The sequence below is a fragment of the Macaca nemestrina genome, chromosome 10, assembly GCF_043159975.1.
Source record: "Macaca nemestrina isolate mMacNem1 chromosome 10, mMacNem.hap1, whole genome shotgun sequence".
Lineage (NCBI taxonomy): Eukaryota > Metazoa > Chordata > Mammalia > Primates > Cercopithecidae > Macaca > Macaca nemestrina.
This window is the reverse complement of record NC_092134.1, coordinates 140,978,865-140,997,229: the sequence shown is the minus strand read 5'-3', so window position 1 is coordinate 140,997,229 and position 18,365 is coordinate 140,978,865. Positions and strand designations below refer to the sequence as shown.

The following is an 18,365-nucleotide window of genomic DNA, read 5'->3' as shown; positions in this document are numbered from 1 at the left end:
AAGGAGAGGCGAAGAGAGTCTAGACACTCCCTTTGCCGAGGGCTGGTGGCCTGTGGCTTGCTCTCTAGGACAACGCGGATCTGTTTGGGGTAATGGCAGGCACTGTTCTTTCTCATCCAGCTGTCTCCTCCTCTTCTGAGTCCCACAGGGTCCTGGAGCCAGTAGGCTCTGTCACCCCCAGCCTGTATTGGGTAGCCACCTGTCACTGCTCAGGCCGGGTTGGAAGGGCCTGTGAGGGGCGGGGTGTGGGATCCAGTTCATGGCTTCCAGAGCCAATTTGGGTGAAATGCAGATGCTCTTCCACTCCTGTGTTTCTACTTCCCAGTTTCATTCTAAATGGAAAATATTTCTGTAGGTTTAAGTCCAAGGTGCAGTCCCAGAGCGGGTATTTTCCCTTTCGACATAAAACAGAAAGTGGAGGCTGCCCTGAGCCTTGGGAAAAGTACTCAGAGAGAATCTTCCCCATGAGGCAGCGTAGCTTGATGAGTTAGGTATTCTGAGTACCTGTAAAGCCTGTTCATTCTTTCCATTTCAGCTCAGACTGACTGAGTTCAAGTCCTGGTGTTGCCACTTACTAGCTGGGTATAAGTTATATAACATTTTAGTTCCTTGATACCCTAATCTATAAGCTGGGGATGAAAATAGTGTCTATGGTAGGGAATCGGTATGAAGATTAAACAATTTAAATTGTGTCAAGGCCAGGCATGGTGGCTCACTCCTATAAAGCCAGCACTTAGGGAGGCCGAGGCAGGAGGATTGCTTGAGCCCAGGAGTTCGACACCAGTCTGGGAAACATAGTGAACCCCATCTCTACAAAAAAAAAAAAAAAAAAAAAAATGAGCAGAGCATGGTGGTGCATGCCTGTAGTCCCAGCTACTTGAGAGGCTAAGGCGGGAGGATTGCCTGGGCCCAGGAGTTTGAGGCTGCAGTGAGCTATGATCACATCACTGCACTCCAGCCTGGGTGAGAGAGTGAGACTGTGTCTAAAAACATTTTTTTAAAGTGTGTCAAGTGCAGAAAACAGTGCTTACTGCATGCCATGTGCCATGCAAATGTTTGCTTTTATTTATTTCAAGAAGCATATACTCTTCTGGGAGAGCATCCTCCTAGGACTCTGGAGAGCTAGAACATCTGCAAGGCCACCAACGGAACCAGTATCTCCCAGTGTCCCCCAAGCATCTCTTCCATCGAGCTATTGCCTTGCTCACAAACCCTCAGTGAGTTGCTTGTCTGGAGATACAGGCCAAATCAAGCCTGTCTACAATCTGCTGTCTGGCTGTGTCCATTCCTGGCCACAAATCCTCTGCTTCACCAGGAAAACCTGTTTATGGGCCCCATTCTCCTACTTGTTTTCACCTCTGCCTTACCCTGCCTGAAATGCTCTCCTGCCTCACGTTTCCCTCCAAAGCCTATCCATTCTTCGATTCCAGCTCCAGTTCTGTCCTGAAGGCTTGCCCATGCCTGTGGATCACCGTCCTCTGCCTCCTGCCTCCTCCTGCTTCCCCGGCTGGTGTCTGTCTGGTATCATCAGTCATCTCCTCCCAAGCAGCCTATTACTTTCTCTACTGACAATGCCTTGAGCCGGAAGCCAGACAGCAGATATTCCAAAACTGAAAACCTACAGATTTGCCTGTGTATTTGCTATATTTCTTAAGAACACAAGAGAGACTGAACTTCCTAGAAGTTACTCCTAGGGCCAGCATCATGGGAGTTTGAAGGTTGGCTGTGTAGAGCAGTCACTCCAAGTCAGTTGATTTGCTTTCTTGTTCCTCTCACCACATCAGTATCATAACATGGAGCTTCCTCTGTGTTGTGCTGTGAGGTGACAGTAAAAGGGCTGTCGCCACTGCCTGGGACTTGATCTTTCCCTGAAACAGGGACAATTTCTATGACTAGTGCTACATTACATTTATCCGTTCTATTGGACACACGTTCATAGGCCCAGGATCAGAATAAAGTAAGTCTACAGCTAGAAGAAATCAGTTTATAGGCAAATAAAACTCTGATGTTGGCCCTTAAAAAGAAACTGCTTGTATTACATATTACCGTTTAATTTTGTCCCCATTAGATGGTCCCAGTGATATCTTTGCTTCCTGACCACAGTCTAGTTTTTAAAAGTTATTTGCACAGGTGACGTTTTTTATCCTTTCCAATCTAAATACAGTTGTCCCTTGGTATTCACAGGTGATTGGTTCCAGGACTCCCCAACCCCTTGGATACCAAAATCCTTGGGTGCTCAAGGCCCTTACATAAAATGCATAGTGTTTTCATATAACCTTTGCATTTAAGGTACACATCCTCTTGTGTACCTTAAATCATCTCCAGGTTACTCATACTACCTAATACGGTGTAAGTGCTATAAAAATAGTTCTTATGATGTATTGTTTTCATTGACTTGTATGATTTTTTTGTCATATTATTTTTATTAAATTTTTTTTTTTCAAATATTTTCTATCTGTGGTTGGTTGAATCACCAAGAGTGCAAAGGGCCAACTGTATCAACAGCTCAGAGTGGAGAGCCCAGGGCCCAGGCACGGATCATCAGGGGAAGAATAAGGCTGGTGGAGAAGAAACAGGACCCCCAGAGCTGGTTCTTTCTGTGGACTGGGAGCTCCTCCAGGATGCTGGGTTAGGACCAGCAGGGCGGCCAGCACCATGGAGACATGCTGCTGCTTTTGGAGATGGGGAGAGGGATATGACCTTTTCTGGGAATCAAATCAGAGTGAAACCAGAAAAAGAAGCTAGACTTCTTGGGGTAACTTGGCAAACAAAGCTCAGACAGATGGAGGGGTGTTCAAGGAACTTTGCACGATTTCCTGTGGGCTAAGAGAAGACATTTGTAAATCTGAAAGGGCAACATAGGGAGAGCTGCTGCAGGGAAGGGAGAGGGTCACCCCCGCTCTCCCTGACCCCGGGCTTGGTTAGGGGACAGAGAATGGGACGGGGTCAAGGAGGCTGTCTGTTTCCCTCAGTGCAAATGCCTGGACAGCACGTGTGTGCAGGCTGTGTGCCTGACCGACAAGCCCCTGATGGGCGACTGTTGACTGACTGTCCATGCAAGGGGTATGGGCTGTGCTTGGCAGTCCCCAGCAGGCAGGGCTTGTTCACCCGCGTCCTGTCCAGGAGCTATCCTGGCCTTAGTGTTGAAAGACGGCCCTGAGTTGAAGGAGTGGCGGAAGGTCCCACTTGGGTGCTTGATGATGATCTAGAGCCTTGTGCCCTTCTCTTCATGGCCTCCTCCTTTATGGCAGCAAGCCATCGTCCTATGGGGCCCGTTTCTGAGCTGGACGCCCAGCAGTTACCTCAGAAAGTGTTGTGGGGCCCAGGTGTCCTCTCAGAGGATATGCGCACTCCTGAGTCGTTCTCACTGCGTGTGTTCATTTCACTCACTGCATGCTTTGTTCGTTCAGCTCCAAGTACCTGCTGCTGTTTCTGAGCTAGGAGGGCTTCCTTCAGGTAATAGGGGAAGCGTGATCTGGAAAAGGGAACGTTTCTTTTTGCCCCATGGAGAGACATCCTGAGACACTTCATCAACCAGGAAGGCTCCTAAGCAGCCACTGGGTTGCAGTGAAAGTGTTCAGCTGCTGGTGACTGCTGTGGTGAGACTTGTGAGAGAGAACAGTGGTGGTGAGCATAGCAGCCCCTCAGAAAGCAAACCAGGGAGTGGGTGCCTGACATGCATGATTCCTAATTCACACGGTCCCTGCATAAGCTAGGCATTCCTGTATCCTGTTTTCACATGAGGAAACTGAGGCCCCTGGAACTCAGGTCTTTTGCCCAAGGCCATCTAACTAGGAGGCTGTAATTAGTGAAGCCGGGATTCATACCTAGGGCTGTCTGATTCCAAAGCTGGGCTCTTTCCACGGTATGGCCTGAGGGTGCAGTCTAGAGCAGGAACTGTTGGGATTTGAAAGAACATGAGATGGTGGAGTGCCAGGCTGGCTGGTGTGGGGCCCTGGCTGGGATGAGACAGTGTCTTCAAGTGTCAGGGATGGACACATGTCCCTGTCGGTAGATGTTGGTCCCTGGCAGCCAGGCATGGTGGCAGCACTCCCAGCCTGGCCTGCCCTGCACAAGCCTTCAGGCACACGGGCTTCTCGACAGAGTGACAGCTGGGGTTCCATGCCTGCACCAGTGGCAGGAGAGATGCAGGTGAAACAAGGGGGAAAGGACTGTAATTACCTCTTAACAGGTTCCACATTTCTCTGCTGTCAGAATGGTTTTGTTTTCTGGTTTATTTTGATCTGCTGGAAAATTCATTGCAGCAGTGTGTTTGGTGTGTTATCATTGTCCTGCTAGCTAGCAGTCATCGTCAGCAATGTTAGCCCGGCAAACGTGATCTTTCTTTCCTTTGCCCAATTCATGTCAGGCTCTGTGCGGCAACAGCGAGGGAGAGGCATGACTGTGTGTCTCTGCCTGTCTGTGGACCCCGACTCCTCACCACCACCCGACAGGGGACAGTCCTGCTGGTTGTGTCTTCCCGGAAGGCTCATGCCCCCACAGATTGTCTGGCGAGCCTGCCAGCTGTACTGCATCGCTCTGTGCATGTGACCTAGCTCTCTCCCAGCCCCCTGCTCCATCCCACATGCAGCCTCTGTCCACTGTCCCCCAGCTCGCAACCCCCACGCAGCCCCACCTTTGACCCACCACCTCCATCTGCACCTGCTTATGGAGGCTGTGTCATGGAGGAGAGGCAGCCTGACCACTCTCAGCCCACAACACGACTGGATCTTTCCCCTCTCTCTGTGGGAAGACAGCCGGTCTCAGACTGGATTTGACCTTTTCTCTTGTGGTCGGGCCAGGATGAGCAGGAAACCATTGTTAAGGCACAGAAGCCTAGGTGGGAGAAGAGAGCCAGCACTGTGGAGTGGGGAGGGCTCAGTGCTTCCAGCGGTGGATGTTCGGCAGCAGGCCCCCTCTGGTCTCTAGTGAAGGTTGCCTGCAACAAGCACTCAAAAAACATGAGTTTTAGAGCCAGACGGAAAGTCACTGAGCCCAGTTACAGTCATCCCTTGGTATCTGTGGGGAGACTGATTCCCGGACCCCTCTTGGATACAAAACCCAAGGATGCCAATGTCCTTATATGTATGTAGGTTATATGCACATACTACACCATCTTATGTATTTTACATATGGTATGTTTTATTTTTTAATTTGTATTATTTTTTAATGAATTTTTTTTCCTGATATTTTTGACCCAAAGCTGGTTGAATCTGTGGGTACAGAGGGCCAACTGTATTTCATTAGTTGGAGTAGAAAACTGAGACTTAACACAGAGGCAAGGATGTGCTTAAGAACTACTGTTGGTTGGCACCAGGCCTGGGATATGAACCTGAATCTCTGTGGCAGTCTGTCCAAAAGTGGGCTGAGCTGGTTTCAGGATTGGAGCAGACAGCTGCCCCGGTGCTGGAATTTGAGGGATCTGCCATTTCCTCCCTAGAATTTCTACCTTTAGCATTACCTTTGGAGTAAGTCAGGGATCACCAAACATCTCATTACCAAAGAACTCTTTCTTCCCCCATGACCCAGCACAGAACAGAAAAGAGCAGAGATGCTTTGGTTCAAGTGCATGGGAAAGAACGGATGACTCAGAGCTGGCCTGTTCAGCTTCTCCTGATTCTCCAACGAGGTCCCTTATGCATCTTGCCAGCACCTTTAGAGCCCCGTGGAGTATAGTGAGAAATGTTTATGGCCTCTGTTACCAGGGCAAATGAATCGGTGCAGACGTTAACAGCTTCTACACCTTAATTAGCATGGGTGTGTTTAGCAGAATAATTGAGAGCAGAGACTAGGTTGATAAAAGAATAGGGGTCCCAACAGCATAGTTTTTGATTAAGGAAGTATTTGAAGCGCTGTGGAAATGCTTGGAACATAGGAAGGGCAAGTTCAGCTGGGGTGCCTTGGGATGACGGAGGGTGGGGTAGCGGGGTAGGGTGAGAACCGGGGCAGCCTGGAAGCTGGGGCCTGAATCACTGGGGCAGGGACCAGAGAGACCAGAGAAGGTCTCAGACATAAACTCTAGCTACTCCATAAAACTGACTAGAGCATGAAAATCCCAGCGCCTCTGCCACAGCCCTGCACGTCACAGGGGTTGCAAAGTCACAAAAAAGATTATGGCATCGAGCTTTCCTAACAGGAACTATGTCCTCAACTAATATTAATAGCTGACATTTGCATAGCAGTTCACAGTTAATATAACACTCTCATATGTTAGGTGCTTCTCTTAATACCCCTTGAGGTAGCTATTATTATTGTTATTATTATTATCCCTGTTTTAAAGGTGTGGAAACACAGGGTCAGGGGCCCAGTGAGCCATTACTTGGAAACACTTTCATTAACAATTACTTCTTATAGTCGTTTCTAGCAACTCATGTCCTGGAAATGTCTGGTTTAATTCATCTCTCTCTCTTTCTAGTAGACAGACAGACAGACAGACACACACACCCACTCTGAGGACTGATAGGGAAGAGGACTTCACTTCTTGCTTCTCCATAGTCATTTCCCAATTGTTGCTCTCTAACAAAAAACCCCCTTCAAAAGCCTCAGCCCTGCTCAGAAATCTAAGGACACTTCAGGCAGCAACAGTAGGGTCCACCCCACCCTGAAGGGCTGCTGCAAAGATCTCCAAGAGGAGGCCCCCAATACCATTCCTTCTGAAGGCCCCAGTTCAATGTGGCTTGAGTCCTTCACCTCTGAGTCTCAGCCAGGCAACATCCCAAGGAGCTGAGGAAGCCTCCTGTCTCCTGCCTCCTCTCCCTCACAAGAGATGGCTCCTGTCCTCCCCATCTCCCTCCCACCCTAACCGCTCACCAAAAATGGACTTGTTTTCTCTGGTGCTGCTTTAATGCATCTTAACACTTCATTACTGGACTTGATCGTGTTATACTTGCATAAAGCAAGCAGACCAGAGGGCCCTGAGCATGCGGCATTAGATGGAGAAACTGCCTGCAGTCTCATCACGCTGAGATGCCTTGCACAGTGCACCACTCTTAGCACAGACTGAGGCTGGCCGGGCCACCCATGCCAGGTGCTGACAGGCCTCAAGCCTGCAGTGAGGGCCAACCTCAGTCCTCATGGTCTGTACTGGGGACAGAAGTCATCTGATTTTAAATTCCATAGGAATAGACCAATGGGTGGAGTCACCAAACATCCAGATGTTTTCTCCCAGCTTTCCTATCTGCCATTTATTTTTAAAGATGTGTTTATGGACGAGGTATAATTTTCATACAGAAGGTAAGATTCACCCATTCAGTCTACTGTTCTATGAATATTTAAAAACAGCTTATCTGAGGTGTAATTAGCATATAACAAACTGCACATAGTTCAAGTGTATACTTTGGAAAGTTTCAACATTGACCATCATTGCAATCAGGAGGGTGAGCATATTTATCACCCCCCAGAGTTTCCTTTTGCCCCTTTGTAATCCCAGTAGCTCAGCCCTCCCCACCCCGGCTATTTCTTTTCTGTCATCATAGATTAGTTTATATTTTCTGTTGTTTTATATCAGTGAAATCATACAGCATGGACTTTCTTGACTGTCTTCTTTCATTCAGCATAATTATTTTGAGGTTATGCATGTCTCTGGATGTACTTACTCCTTTTTATTGCTTAGTTGTGTTCCATTGTCTGGATATAGCACAGTTTATCCATTCACCTGTTGAGTTATTTCCAATTTTGAGCTATTTAAATAAAGGAGCTATGAACATTTGTATATAAGGCTTTGTATGGATGTATGCTTTCCTTTTCTCTTGGGTAAATACCTGGGAGTGGAATGGTTACATCATGTGGTAGTGTATGTTTAGCATTTTAAGAAGTTGCCAAAGTCTTTTCCAAAGTGGTTGTGCCATTTTGTGCTGCCATCAGCAGTGTATGAGAGTTTTGGTCCTTCTACATCCTCACCAACACCTGGTGTGGTCAGTATTTTTAATTTTAATTTTAGTCAGTATAATGTGTATGCAGTGGTATCTCATTGTGTTTTCAATTTGCATTTCCCTGAAGACTAACAATATTGAACATCTTTCCTATGGTTATTGGCCATTCATATATCTTTTTTGGTGAATTATCTGTTCATATATTTTGCACACATGATACTTGGGTCATTTTCATATTATTGCATTATGAGGTTTCTTATTCTGGCTGGCTATACTTTTTTTTTTTTTTTTAATCAGATATGTGCTTTGCAAATGTTTTATCTCAGTCTGTGTCATCTTTTCTCTCTCATCTTTGTAGGAAGTCATTTTCCATATATGTGGTGGTCTATTTCTAGACCATCTGTTCAGTTCCATTGATCCATTTGTCTATTTTTACACCAATACCACACTGCTTTGATTACTATAGCTTTATAATAATAAGTCTTGAAATCAGATAGTGCTAGTTACCCCTTCAGCTTTGTTCTTTTTCATGGTTGTTTGGTTTTTCTAGACCTTCTGCATTTCCGTATGAATTTTAAAATCAGTTGGCCTATTTCTCCAAAGAAAAGTGTTTGCTTCATGTGTTTATTTTGAAGCTCTGTTAATAGGTACATGAACATGTAAGATTGTTATGTGCCCTTGAAGACCTGACCCCTTTGTTGTTTTGAAAAGCCCTTTTTAATCCCTAGTGATAACCTTTGCACTGAAATTTACTTTGCCTGATATTAATATAGACACTCCAGTGTCCTTTTGATTGTGTTAGTATCGCATAGTTGGCCCTTTGTATTCTCGGGTTCTGCACGTGCAGATTGGAAACACTGGAAAATAAAAATAAAATAAAAATAATGCAAATAAAAAATACAGTATCACAATTATTTACATAGCATTTACATTGTATTGGTTTTTTTTTTGTTGTTTTTTTTTTTTTTTTTTTTTTTTTGAGACGGAGTCTCACTCTGTTGCCCAGGCTGGAGTGCAATGGCGTGATCTCGGCTCACTGCAAGCTCTGCCTCCCGGGTTCACGCCATTCTCCTGCCTCAGCCTCCTGTACATTGTATTGGTTTTTATAAGTAGTCTAGAGATGGTTTAAAGTATGTGGAGGGATGTGCATAGGTGATATGTAAATATCATACCATTTTATAGAAGGGATGTGTGCATCTGAGGATTTGGGTATCTGTGGGGCAGGAGGAGGTGTGTCCTAGAATCAGTCCCCTTCAGTTACTGAGGGACAGCTGCATATCTTTTTCCATTCCTTTACTTTTAACCTATTTGTGTCTTTATATTTAAAGTGGATTTCTCATAAGCAGCAGATAGTTGGGTCCTGCTCTTTTATTCAGCCTGATTTAATTGGCATATTCAACCAATTTGCTATTGATAACTGGCTATGCTTATGTTTAACCTCTTGCTGTTGTTTTCTGTTAGTCCCATATAGCCTTTGTTCCCTTTTCTCTCTTTTTCTGCCTCCTTTTGGATTAACTGAATATTTTTAAGGATTCAGTTTCATCTCTTCTGTTGACTTATTAGCTAAAAATCCATTGTTTTGTTATTTTAGCAGTTGCTGTAGGGCTCATAGCATACATTCTTAATCATCACAGTTTGTCTTCAGTTTACTAAACCGCTTCACATATAGTACAGGAACTTCAAAATAGCACACTTAGATCACTCCCTTCCTGGCCTTTATGCCATTGCGGCCATACATGCTAATTGTGCATTTGTTCTAAACCTCACAATACACTGTTACTATTTTTGTTTAGGCAGTTAGTGATCTTGTAAATGAAAATCATATACACTTCACCATGTAAGTACCATTTCTGGTGCCCTTCATTCCTCTATGTAGACCCACACTTCCATCTCATATTCTTTTCCTTTTGCCTGAAGGACTTCCTTTAACATGTCTTGTAGTGCAAGTCTGCTAGGATTAAAATCTTTTAGCTTTTCTGTGTCTGAAGAGAAGTCTTTATTTTTCAGTTTTATTTTCGAAGGATATTTTTACTTAGTATAGAATTCTCAGGTGATAGTTTTTTCTTTCATGACGGTAAAGCTATGATTCCACCGTCTTCTTGCTTGTGTTGTTTCTAATAAGAAACCTGCTGTCACTCTTGTCTGTTCCACTGTACCTAAATGTGTCTTTATGCCCTGGCTACTTCTAGCATTTTCTTTTGATCACTGCTTTGAGGAATTTGATTATGATGTGCCTTGGTAAAATTCTTTTTTTTTTTTTTTTTTCCATGTTTCTGGTGCTTGGCATTCCTTGAGCTTCTGGAACCTGTGGATTTATATTTTTAAAATTAAAATTGGTAAATTTCTGGCGATTATTTATAAAAAACGTTTTTGGTTTTCCCCCCATTCCTGTGAGAATTCTAATTACACATGTATTAGGCTGCTTGACATTGTCAAACAGATCACCGGCACTTTCATTTTATTTAATTCTTTCTTTTTCTCTGTCTTTCATTTTGGATAGTTCCTATACTATGTGTTTATGAATCTTCTCTTTTTTTGCCATACATAATTTGCCTGCCTTCTTCCCTCCCTCATTCCTTCTCTTCCTTCCTTTAGAAGAACCTAGAGGGATTTATCTAATTTTATAATGATTATTATTTCAAAACCAATCCAGAGCTTCCATTCCCAAACCAGACTACCAGTTGGAAATTCTGGAGGCGGGGAATACAAGGGGTGACATTCCTGGAATTTGGGGGACTTTGCAGGACTTGACACTTTAGAGGTTGGATTAGGATACGTCCAATTTCTCCTGCTTCCTCCCCCTTCTTCTTTCCTATCCACAAAGTAAGGAGAGTCCTGTGAGCCCAAAGGCACCAGACACAGCCCCAGCACACTCTTGGCAGGCAGGGCTGAGTGCCTGCATTTCCCTCTCAGTAGGGAAGCCTTAGGGAGCCTCTCACAGGAGTGAGACAGGAACAGCAGCTTTATGGAAACTGAGTTCCAAATAAACACCCGGAAGAAAACTCAGGCTCCCCTGTAGGCCTGGAAAGCTTTGTCTGAGACGATGACCTTAGGAGGAGGTCACCAAAACCACGTCTTCCCTCACAGCTCACGGGATCAGAGCCAGCTGTGCCTGCTGAATGAGTGGTCAGGTACAGCGCACCTACCTCCTGCCAGAGACAAGGAGACCTGCAGTCTGGCTGTGGCAGGTCTCAGCAGAATCTTTAGCTTTCTTCAGGCTTGATCAGCTGCCTCAAGACCTGTGCTCATGTAAAGAACAAAGAGTACATGTAGGTTAGGAATGTTCTCCACTTTGAGTAACAGGATACTTAAGGACTTTGAATTGGTTCAGCAGCTCAAGATGCCACTGAGAACCAAGGCTCTTTCTCTCTTTCCACTTCCTTATACCGAGCCTGTTGGCTTTTCATATTCAAGCTGATTTCCTTATGGTTGCAAGATGGTCGTCAGTGGGGCTCCAGGCATCATGCCCCCATTCAAGGCAGGTGGAACCAGGAAGGAGTGGAGCCAATAACACTCTGGCCCTTTTTTTTATGTCAAACAGGGTCTTTCCCAGAAGTCCCTAGCATAGTACTTCTTGAATTTAATCTACACAAGGATCCCCTGGGGATCTCATTACAATACAGGTTTGGATGTAGTAGATCTTAGGTAGAGCCTGAAATTCCGCGTTTTGATCAAGCTGCCAGAGTATATCAGTGTGGCTGGAAACGGCATTTTGGGTAGCAAGGTGCAAGGCTACTTCTCCTTACTCTTCGTGACACAGTCCAGTTAACTGGTTCCAACCGGCTGCAAGGGAGGTTGACAAAGTGTCTTACCTTTTTCAGGGGAGGGTTTGGGTAGCAAACCAGTATCAGCCACAGAATTCTACTGAAAATGCAAGGTAGGATGCATCTGAAGTCACAGGGTCAGGCTGGGACAAATTAGAGCCTTCACCTCCATGAGGGACGACCATGGACCCCTTACTGTGTATCCACACTCAACCTGCAGGGACAGGGCATTATTGCCGTGAGCCAGTCTGTCCTGTATACTCACTGGAGTAGGGATTCCACTTTCAGAATTTTATCACCTCAGCACCCAGCACAGTGCCTGGTAGACAGCAGGTACCCAATACGTGTCTATGACACCAAAATGTTTATTGGCACGTGGTCTAAAGATGGTGCCAGGGAATCTCGTGAAAATGCAATTCTGATTCAGGAGATCCAGGATGGGGATCCAAGATGATGCATTTGGAACAAGCTCCCAGAGGATGCTGCCGTCTGTCCGAATCCTGGGCCCCACTTTCAACAGAAAGGGCCTAGGACATGCAGAGTTAGCAGCAGCTACTTGTTCTTCATTCATGCAGACCCAAAGCTGTTTGCAAGGGTGTTAGCAGATATTAGATATGGCCGGTGGGGAGGAGTAAGGAGGGCCTTGGCTATGCCTTTTTCCAAGATCCAGGAGCTGGATGCCCAGAGATCTCATCCTTGGCTTCCTTGTCCACTGAAAACAAAAATCAACAGTATACCCGGGTGAGGAGAGAGACCAGCCAAGCACATCTTTCAACAGCTCTTAACTTGCTTGGCCCCAGCCATGAAACAGGAACCCGCCATCCCCCTAGCTCAGCCCTGGCCCTCAGGAAGTGCCGGGGACTCTGCCGGGCTGTGTGAGTGAGGGGCCGATGACTTTCAGATGTTGGGGCTTCAGCGGGGGAGTGGGGTAAGCCGGGGAGAGGGAGCATTTTTTTGTGAATATTTTACCCACGGGAAAAGCTGAATTCTCTAGAGCAGAGCTCTGGATTTTTTTTTTTTTTAGGTAGTGGGAAGTGAGTTACTGGAATTTCTTCTGAATTCGAAGCCAAACAAAGTTTCTTGCGGTTTTAGTTACACAAGCGGCTGCTGCCAAGATGGAATGAATGAGAAGAGCCACTGAAAGGAAGAGACAGCGAGGGGCTGGGGGAGGAGGGTGCAGAACAGGACCTGGGCACAGTGCAGAGCAACCCTCCAGGCGGGCATGCTGCCTGCTTCTATGCTGTCAACTCTTTAGGGAGAGAACTGACTGTTCTGTCTGCCTCCCAGGATCAGCATTAAAAAGAAGAAAGGTCTGTGAAAGTGAGGCGTACACTGGCAGACACACACACACATGTAAATGATTATCATTGCTTTGTAATTTACCATAATTCGGGCCTGTGCACTCTATGGGGTCCTGCTTTGTTCAGTCTCCTCACTGAGTGGCAGTTGGACGAGACAGTTCTGCCCCTAAGCTGCAGGCAAGCGGCTCTCTGTTCAGCCTGGTTCCAATGTGAGTCTGCAGCAATGCCCGCTGCTCCAAGGGGCAGCAAAGATAATTAACTTCTAGCGGTGATCCCCAAACTTCATTTTCCTTAGAGCCTGAAGCCTCCTCCTCGTTACCTGTCCTGGTAGCCACAGAACGGACCAGGGCCATGTGTCTCCTTTCATTTCTCCAGCCTGCCCTCTGGTGGGAGCTGGGCTTCAGTGAGCGGCGCCCTGGCTAGGGCCTTTCTGCAGATTCCGGGTTGGCTTCCCGTGGTGCCTGGCATCTCTTCTGCTCTCTGGGGGGAGGGATGGGCCACTAAGTGCTGACAGCAGCCTGTCACTCACACTTTGCTCCCTCTGTAGAAACACTCCATGTCTCTCCATTCCATCCCTGCGTGTTACCTAGCAGGAATTTCCTCTTCCTTGGGTCAAGCGGGTGGGAAGGGCTCATGAGAGCTGGCTGAACTCAACCCTTTACACTGGGCGTTCAGTGTCATTACACTGATAGCTTGAAATGGGCAGTAGGGGGAATATTTACACCACAAAAACTGGCGTATGCTACAGCCAGAGCTTTCCTTCTCTCTCCCCTAAAAGCCAGTTGTTAAAACATTTAACAACATACCACTGGCCAGAACCACTTGTGAAGGTGAGGTAGGGCTGCAGGGAGAGCCCAGGTAGTAGAGGAAATCGTAGCCTGCCTTCCTTGCCCATAGCACGTGCCGGCCACCACTCAGGAGCTTTCGGAACTTAGGAGCTCTCTTCTGAAACTCTCCTTAAACACCTCCTCATCCCAAATGGGTTGACCTTCAATTAGAGGACTCTGCTGTGGAGCAGAGCTGGAATTACTCAAAGCAGAGTTATAGATGAGACTTATTTTCCATGTTCCTAGGCTCCCTTCCACTGTTCCCTGTTCTCCAGACTCCATGTTCTTATCCGATGGTATTTCTACTCTTTTTCTCAACCTGTTGCTAATGTGCTCATTCAAGAGAGGCTGGTGTGCACCTACCCAGGGACATTTTGCGGGGAGTGGAAGGGAGTGTTTTATTAGGAATTTAAGTTATATGTGCAAGGAATAGCACATCCATGGTGGTATTCCTCCACATTCATGGAGGAAGGTTGGGTCAGTGGAGATCAGTGCTGGAAGAGCAGTTTCAGCCTGCGTGGTCTTGATGTGGGCACGGCTGATGAGAAGCTCTCTCCAATTCTGTAATTCTGGGATTTCAGCTGTTTTCTACTGAAGATAGGGATTTTTAAAACTGCACAGCTTTTCAGGCGAGTTCCTTTAGGCCAGCCCTCATGTTACAGTCAGGGAGTTTGAGGCCCAGGGATGTTTCCCAGGGGCTGAACTCTAACTAAAAATGAAGGTCTCCTAGTCCCATTGCCTGTTTTCTTCACTCAGCTGTTTCAACGGATGTTGCCTCATGTGAATTATGGATGACTGCCGGAGTTATTAGAATGAACAGAGTTACCAAGAGCTAAATACTCATCATTTATACCTGGCCGGTTCTGTTTTCAGTTGTCCTTTTTCTTTACAAAGAGCTTTGAAACAAGACTGGCCTGTCTGACCTTCCATTTAGAGTTAATGTCAAAGCTTGCCGAGGCCTGGGAAACAGGTTTCATTGTTTGCTTTAAAAGGGAGTAGGAAACAAGAACTTTGATTATCCTAGGCTCTGGCCTATTCTTTAATAAGGAATTTGAGAAGATGTCGTAGTGGCTAGTATTCCTAGAACATAATACTTGAAAGTGGAGCAAGCAGACAAAAATGTGCCTTAGGCAGGAAGCCAGATGGGAAGGGCCAGTGTCCACAGGATCTGCACAGTAAGGACCCTGTGGGAAGATGTCATAGGTAACCGGGCCTGATGGCCCAGCACCCAGCTGCTTTGCAGTGGTTCTGGCTTCGGGGCTTCTCCGGGTGGCTGAAGAACAGGTCTGGAGGTTCATTCAGCAGCTCCTGTTGGGATCAGGTGTGAATTGTGTGCGGGGCCCAGGGCTGGGGCTGTGGAGTCAGGAGGTACAGTTCCTCCCTCCAGAGCACTCTGGCCACAGAGTCACGAGGTTAGGCTGGAAGGAGACAAACAAGAAACAATAACAGGACCTGGACTCAGGCTGTCATGAGCAGCCCTCCTCTGGACAGTGGGAAATGTGAGTTGGGGACTCGTGTTTACGACTTTGTTATGTTTTTTCTCACTGAGCGATGCTCATAACAGGAGAAAGGATTTCTTCACTGTCCCAAAAGAATGTGCCTCAGGACTGAAATTGGTAGTGGCCTTGCCTTACTCATGTGCCCCAAGCACATTGGAACCCCAGAGGATTTTTAAGCAGATTTTTATTCTTGTTTTCTGGAGACAAAATCTAAAGTGAGGGCTGTGTGCTGTGGGCGGGAGTGGGGGTGGGGGGGTCATGCAAGAAATTTGGAAGCTGTGTGCCTTGCCTGGCTGACTGTCCCAATTACCCCGGCACAGTGGGGGCCTCCGGGCCCAGATGTGGGAGGTCCCACAGGGGCCTGCTCCCAGCTGACAGAGGGCTCTTTACCATTAGGACCTCTTCTGGGTTTCTCAAATTATGGCTTTTCCTCCTTCATGGTCTCCCGGTACTTTTAACCCCTTCTCTCCATTTTTCCCAAGGAATGTTCTAGAGGAAGGGTTTCTGGGAATGGGTCCCCTCCTCGCCTGACCTTCGCAAGGGGAGGGATCGGGCAAGTATTGAGTCGTTCCTGCTCATCTTGATTGTGATCGTGACCTCATGGAGTGTCGCTGGATAAGCGATCGTGTCCCCTGAGGCAGGGCTGCACATGGTGCAGTTCCAGAGAAGCGAGGGAATGAGAATGAACGTGGCTGCTCATTTGTTCAGTGGCTATTTAGGAAGGTTGGGTCAGTGGAGATCAGTGCCGGAAGAGCAGTTTCAGCCTGCGTGGTCTTGATGTGGGCACGGCTGATGAGAAGCTCTCGCCAATTCTGTCATTCTGGGGAAAGCAGGCCATGTCCCATTGGGAGTGCTCCTGTGAGTCGTGAAGTTAGTAATTCTCATCCCTGGCCACACAGAAGAATCATCTGGGATCATTTAACAGAAACAATGTCAGGATCCTACAGTCTATTCCAGGCCCTTCATTTTCAAACTTGAGTGGGCATGAGAATCACCTGGAGGATTTGTTAAAACACAGACTCCTGGGCTCTCACTTCCGAGTTTCAGTGGTTCCAGGATGGAGCTTGAGGATTTGTATTTCTAAAAAGCTCCCGGGTGACTCCCTGCTGCTGGCCTGGGACCACACTTTGGAAATCATGATTATGAACACAGGAATCAGAATGTCTGCAGATGTGGCCTGGGCATCTGAATTTGTTCACATTCTCCAGGTTGATTTTAATGTATGGCTCTGGCTGAAAACGATTTCCGATCATTGATTTTTTTTTTTTTTTTTTTTTGCATTATCCAATAACTATTCATTGGTCAGATTGTGGGTTAATCACTGAGTTCGAGTGAAGACCCTCAAGAGTTCCACTGATGACTGAATCGTCAAAGGGAACCGAGCCCTGCCCAGGGACACACGGTTGTTTTCCTCTTCCTCGTCCTTTGGAGAAGCACAGTTGAAGCTTCCTGCCTGCACCATGGCCCCCACTGCTTGAGCATGAATGTGCTGTAAGTGTGAGAGCCTGCCTGTGCCCTGCCCGCCTCCCTCTCCAGCCAGCGTCTCTCTGAGGAGTGAGGATTTCTTGCTGAGTACATGACGATGGCCTGTTTACTTTGCTCTGGAGTTTGAGGCTCTCGCGCGGATTCTGCCTTCCCAGACAGTTCAAGAACCAACCAACCAGCTGGGCCTGGCGACTAGAAAGCATAGTCAGTTGCCCTGGAATAGGTTGATTGCACCCCAAAAGTGCTTTTCCGCCTCTCCCCGTCACAGGTGTTTGCAGCTCCATTTTCCCTCTGAGTCGGCTTGTCCGTTACTAGGTTTGCGTTCCTTGATGGGGTCTGTTATTCCAAGGTCTTCGGCAGTGGCGCTATCCACCCAGTTTGGCTGCGGGGCTGAGAAGGTGCCTTGCATTTTGTATTGTGTGTCCTTGGCGGGTCTGTGCCTCCCTTCTGTCTGTTTTCCCTCAGGACCACCCACCGCCCCTTGCTTGTATCTACAACAGCTGTGAGGAAGAATATATAGATTAATCGCCTTGCTGCAGGGTGCCAGTTACCCAGTGGCTCTGGCAGACCCAGTCAATGGATCCTTTAGTGTGGCCTTCATCAGTAGAGCTGCCACTGCTAGCACCCAAAAGGTAGCACTAATATGCATGTGTCACCTGAAAATTACAATGTAAACAGTGGGGCAACACATGTATAGGAAGGTAAATTTTAATTAAAAGTCTGTTCTCCAACTTAGCCTGCCTTTAAAGATACAGAAATGCCAAGCTGTCAGGCTGCCGGTCAGGTTAAGAGGGTTCTCTCGTGCACTGTGGACCAAGCTGGAAGAACTAGGGCTTCATTGAAATCAGATGCCTTTGATTAATTTTCTACCAAATGCATCCCATATGGGGAAGATGTGCCCTCAAGTGGTTAGCGGAGCCAGCAGGAGCCAAAGCTTCCTGAGAAGTGCTGGGTCTTCTTTCCTGCAGTGTCAGGGGTGCAGACAGTACAGAAGGAGGGTATGAGAGTCGAGGCATGTGCCAAAAAGGAGCAGGTGGGAAAAAGGAGCCCATGGCTCAGCAGCAAATTGTGGATGCCGAGTGGACGTGGCTTTTGAGGCCCTATGCCCAGTGGTCATCCTGAATTTGCTGCACTGCCTGGGGAGGGGGTGGATGGAGGAGGGAAACTGGCCACCTCCAGAGGCAACCCTGTTGGACAAAACTCACTGTTAGAACCATCAGAAGTCCATTTTCCTATGGAAATCTACAGGGAAGGGGTAGAGAAGAGCTGCAGAGTCTATTAAATATGTGCTTGCTGCCTGGTCTCTGGTACAGTCTGGAAATCAGATTTGTACAGTGGAAATTCATTCATGCAACAAATAGTTATTGAGTGCCTACAATATGCTGGTGGTACTAGGGACTGGGGATACAGCGGTGGGTGAGCTAAAGGCACAGTGCCCTCACCGAGACTTGTATGCCACTGGAGAACATGGATTAAACAAGGCATTATGTGATCAGCATATCAGTGCCATACGGGCAGTGGGCCAAGGTGCTGATGGGTGCACACCAGGGACACCTAGTTCTTAAGTGACGTTTTAGGCTCGTAAGTGGTCAGAACAGCTTTCTTATTTTGCCATTTA

The 18,365-nt window shown here is 47.0% G+C and overlaps 1 protein-coding gene and 1 long non-coding RNA gene across 45 annotated transcripts in view; both read left to right on the top strand.

The window, feature by feature from the left end:
• LOC105484109 (calcium voltage-gated channel subunit alpha1 C) overlaps nucleotides 1–18,365 on the top strand; it is a 649,973-nt gene that overhangs the window by 216,846 nt on the left and 414,762 nt on the right. The gene's annotated exons all lie outside the window — the stretch shown is intronic.
• Nucleotides 1–18,365, top strand: part of LOC139356504 (uncharacterized) — a 34,102-nt gene that overhangs the window by 7,786 nt on the left and 7,951 nt on the right. The window lies entirely within an intron of this gene.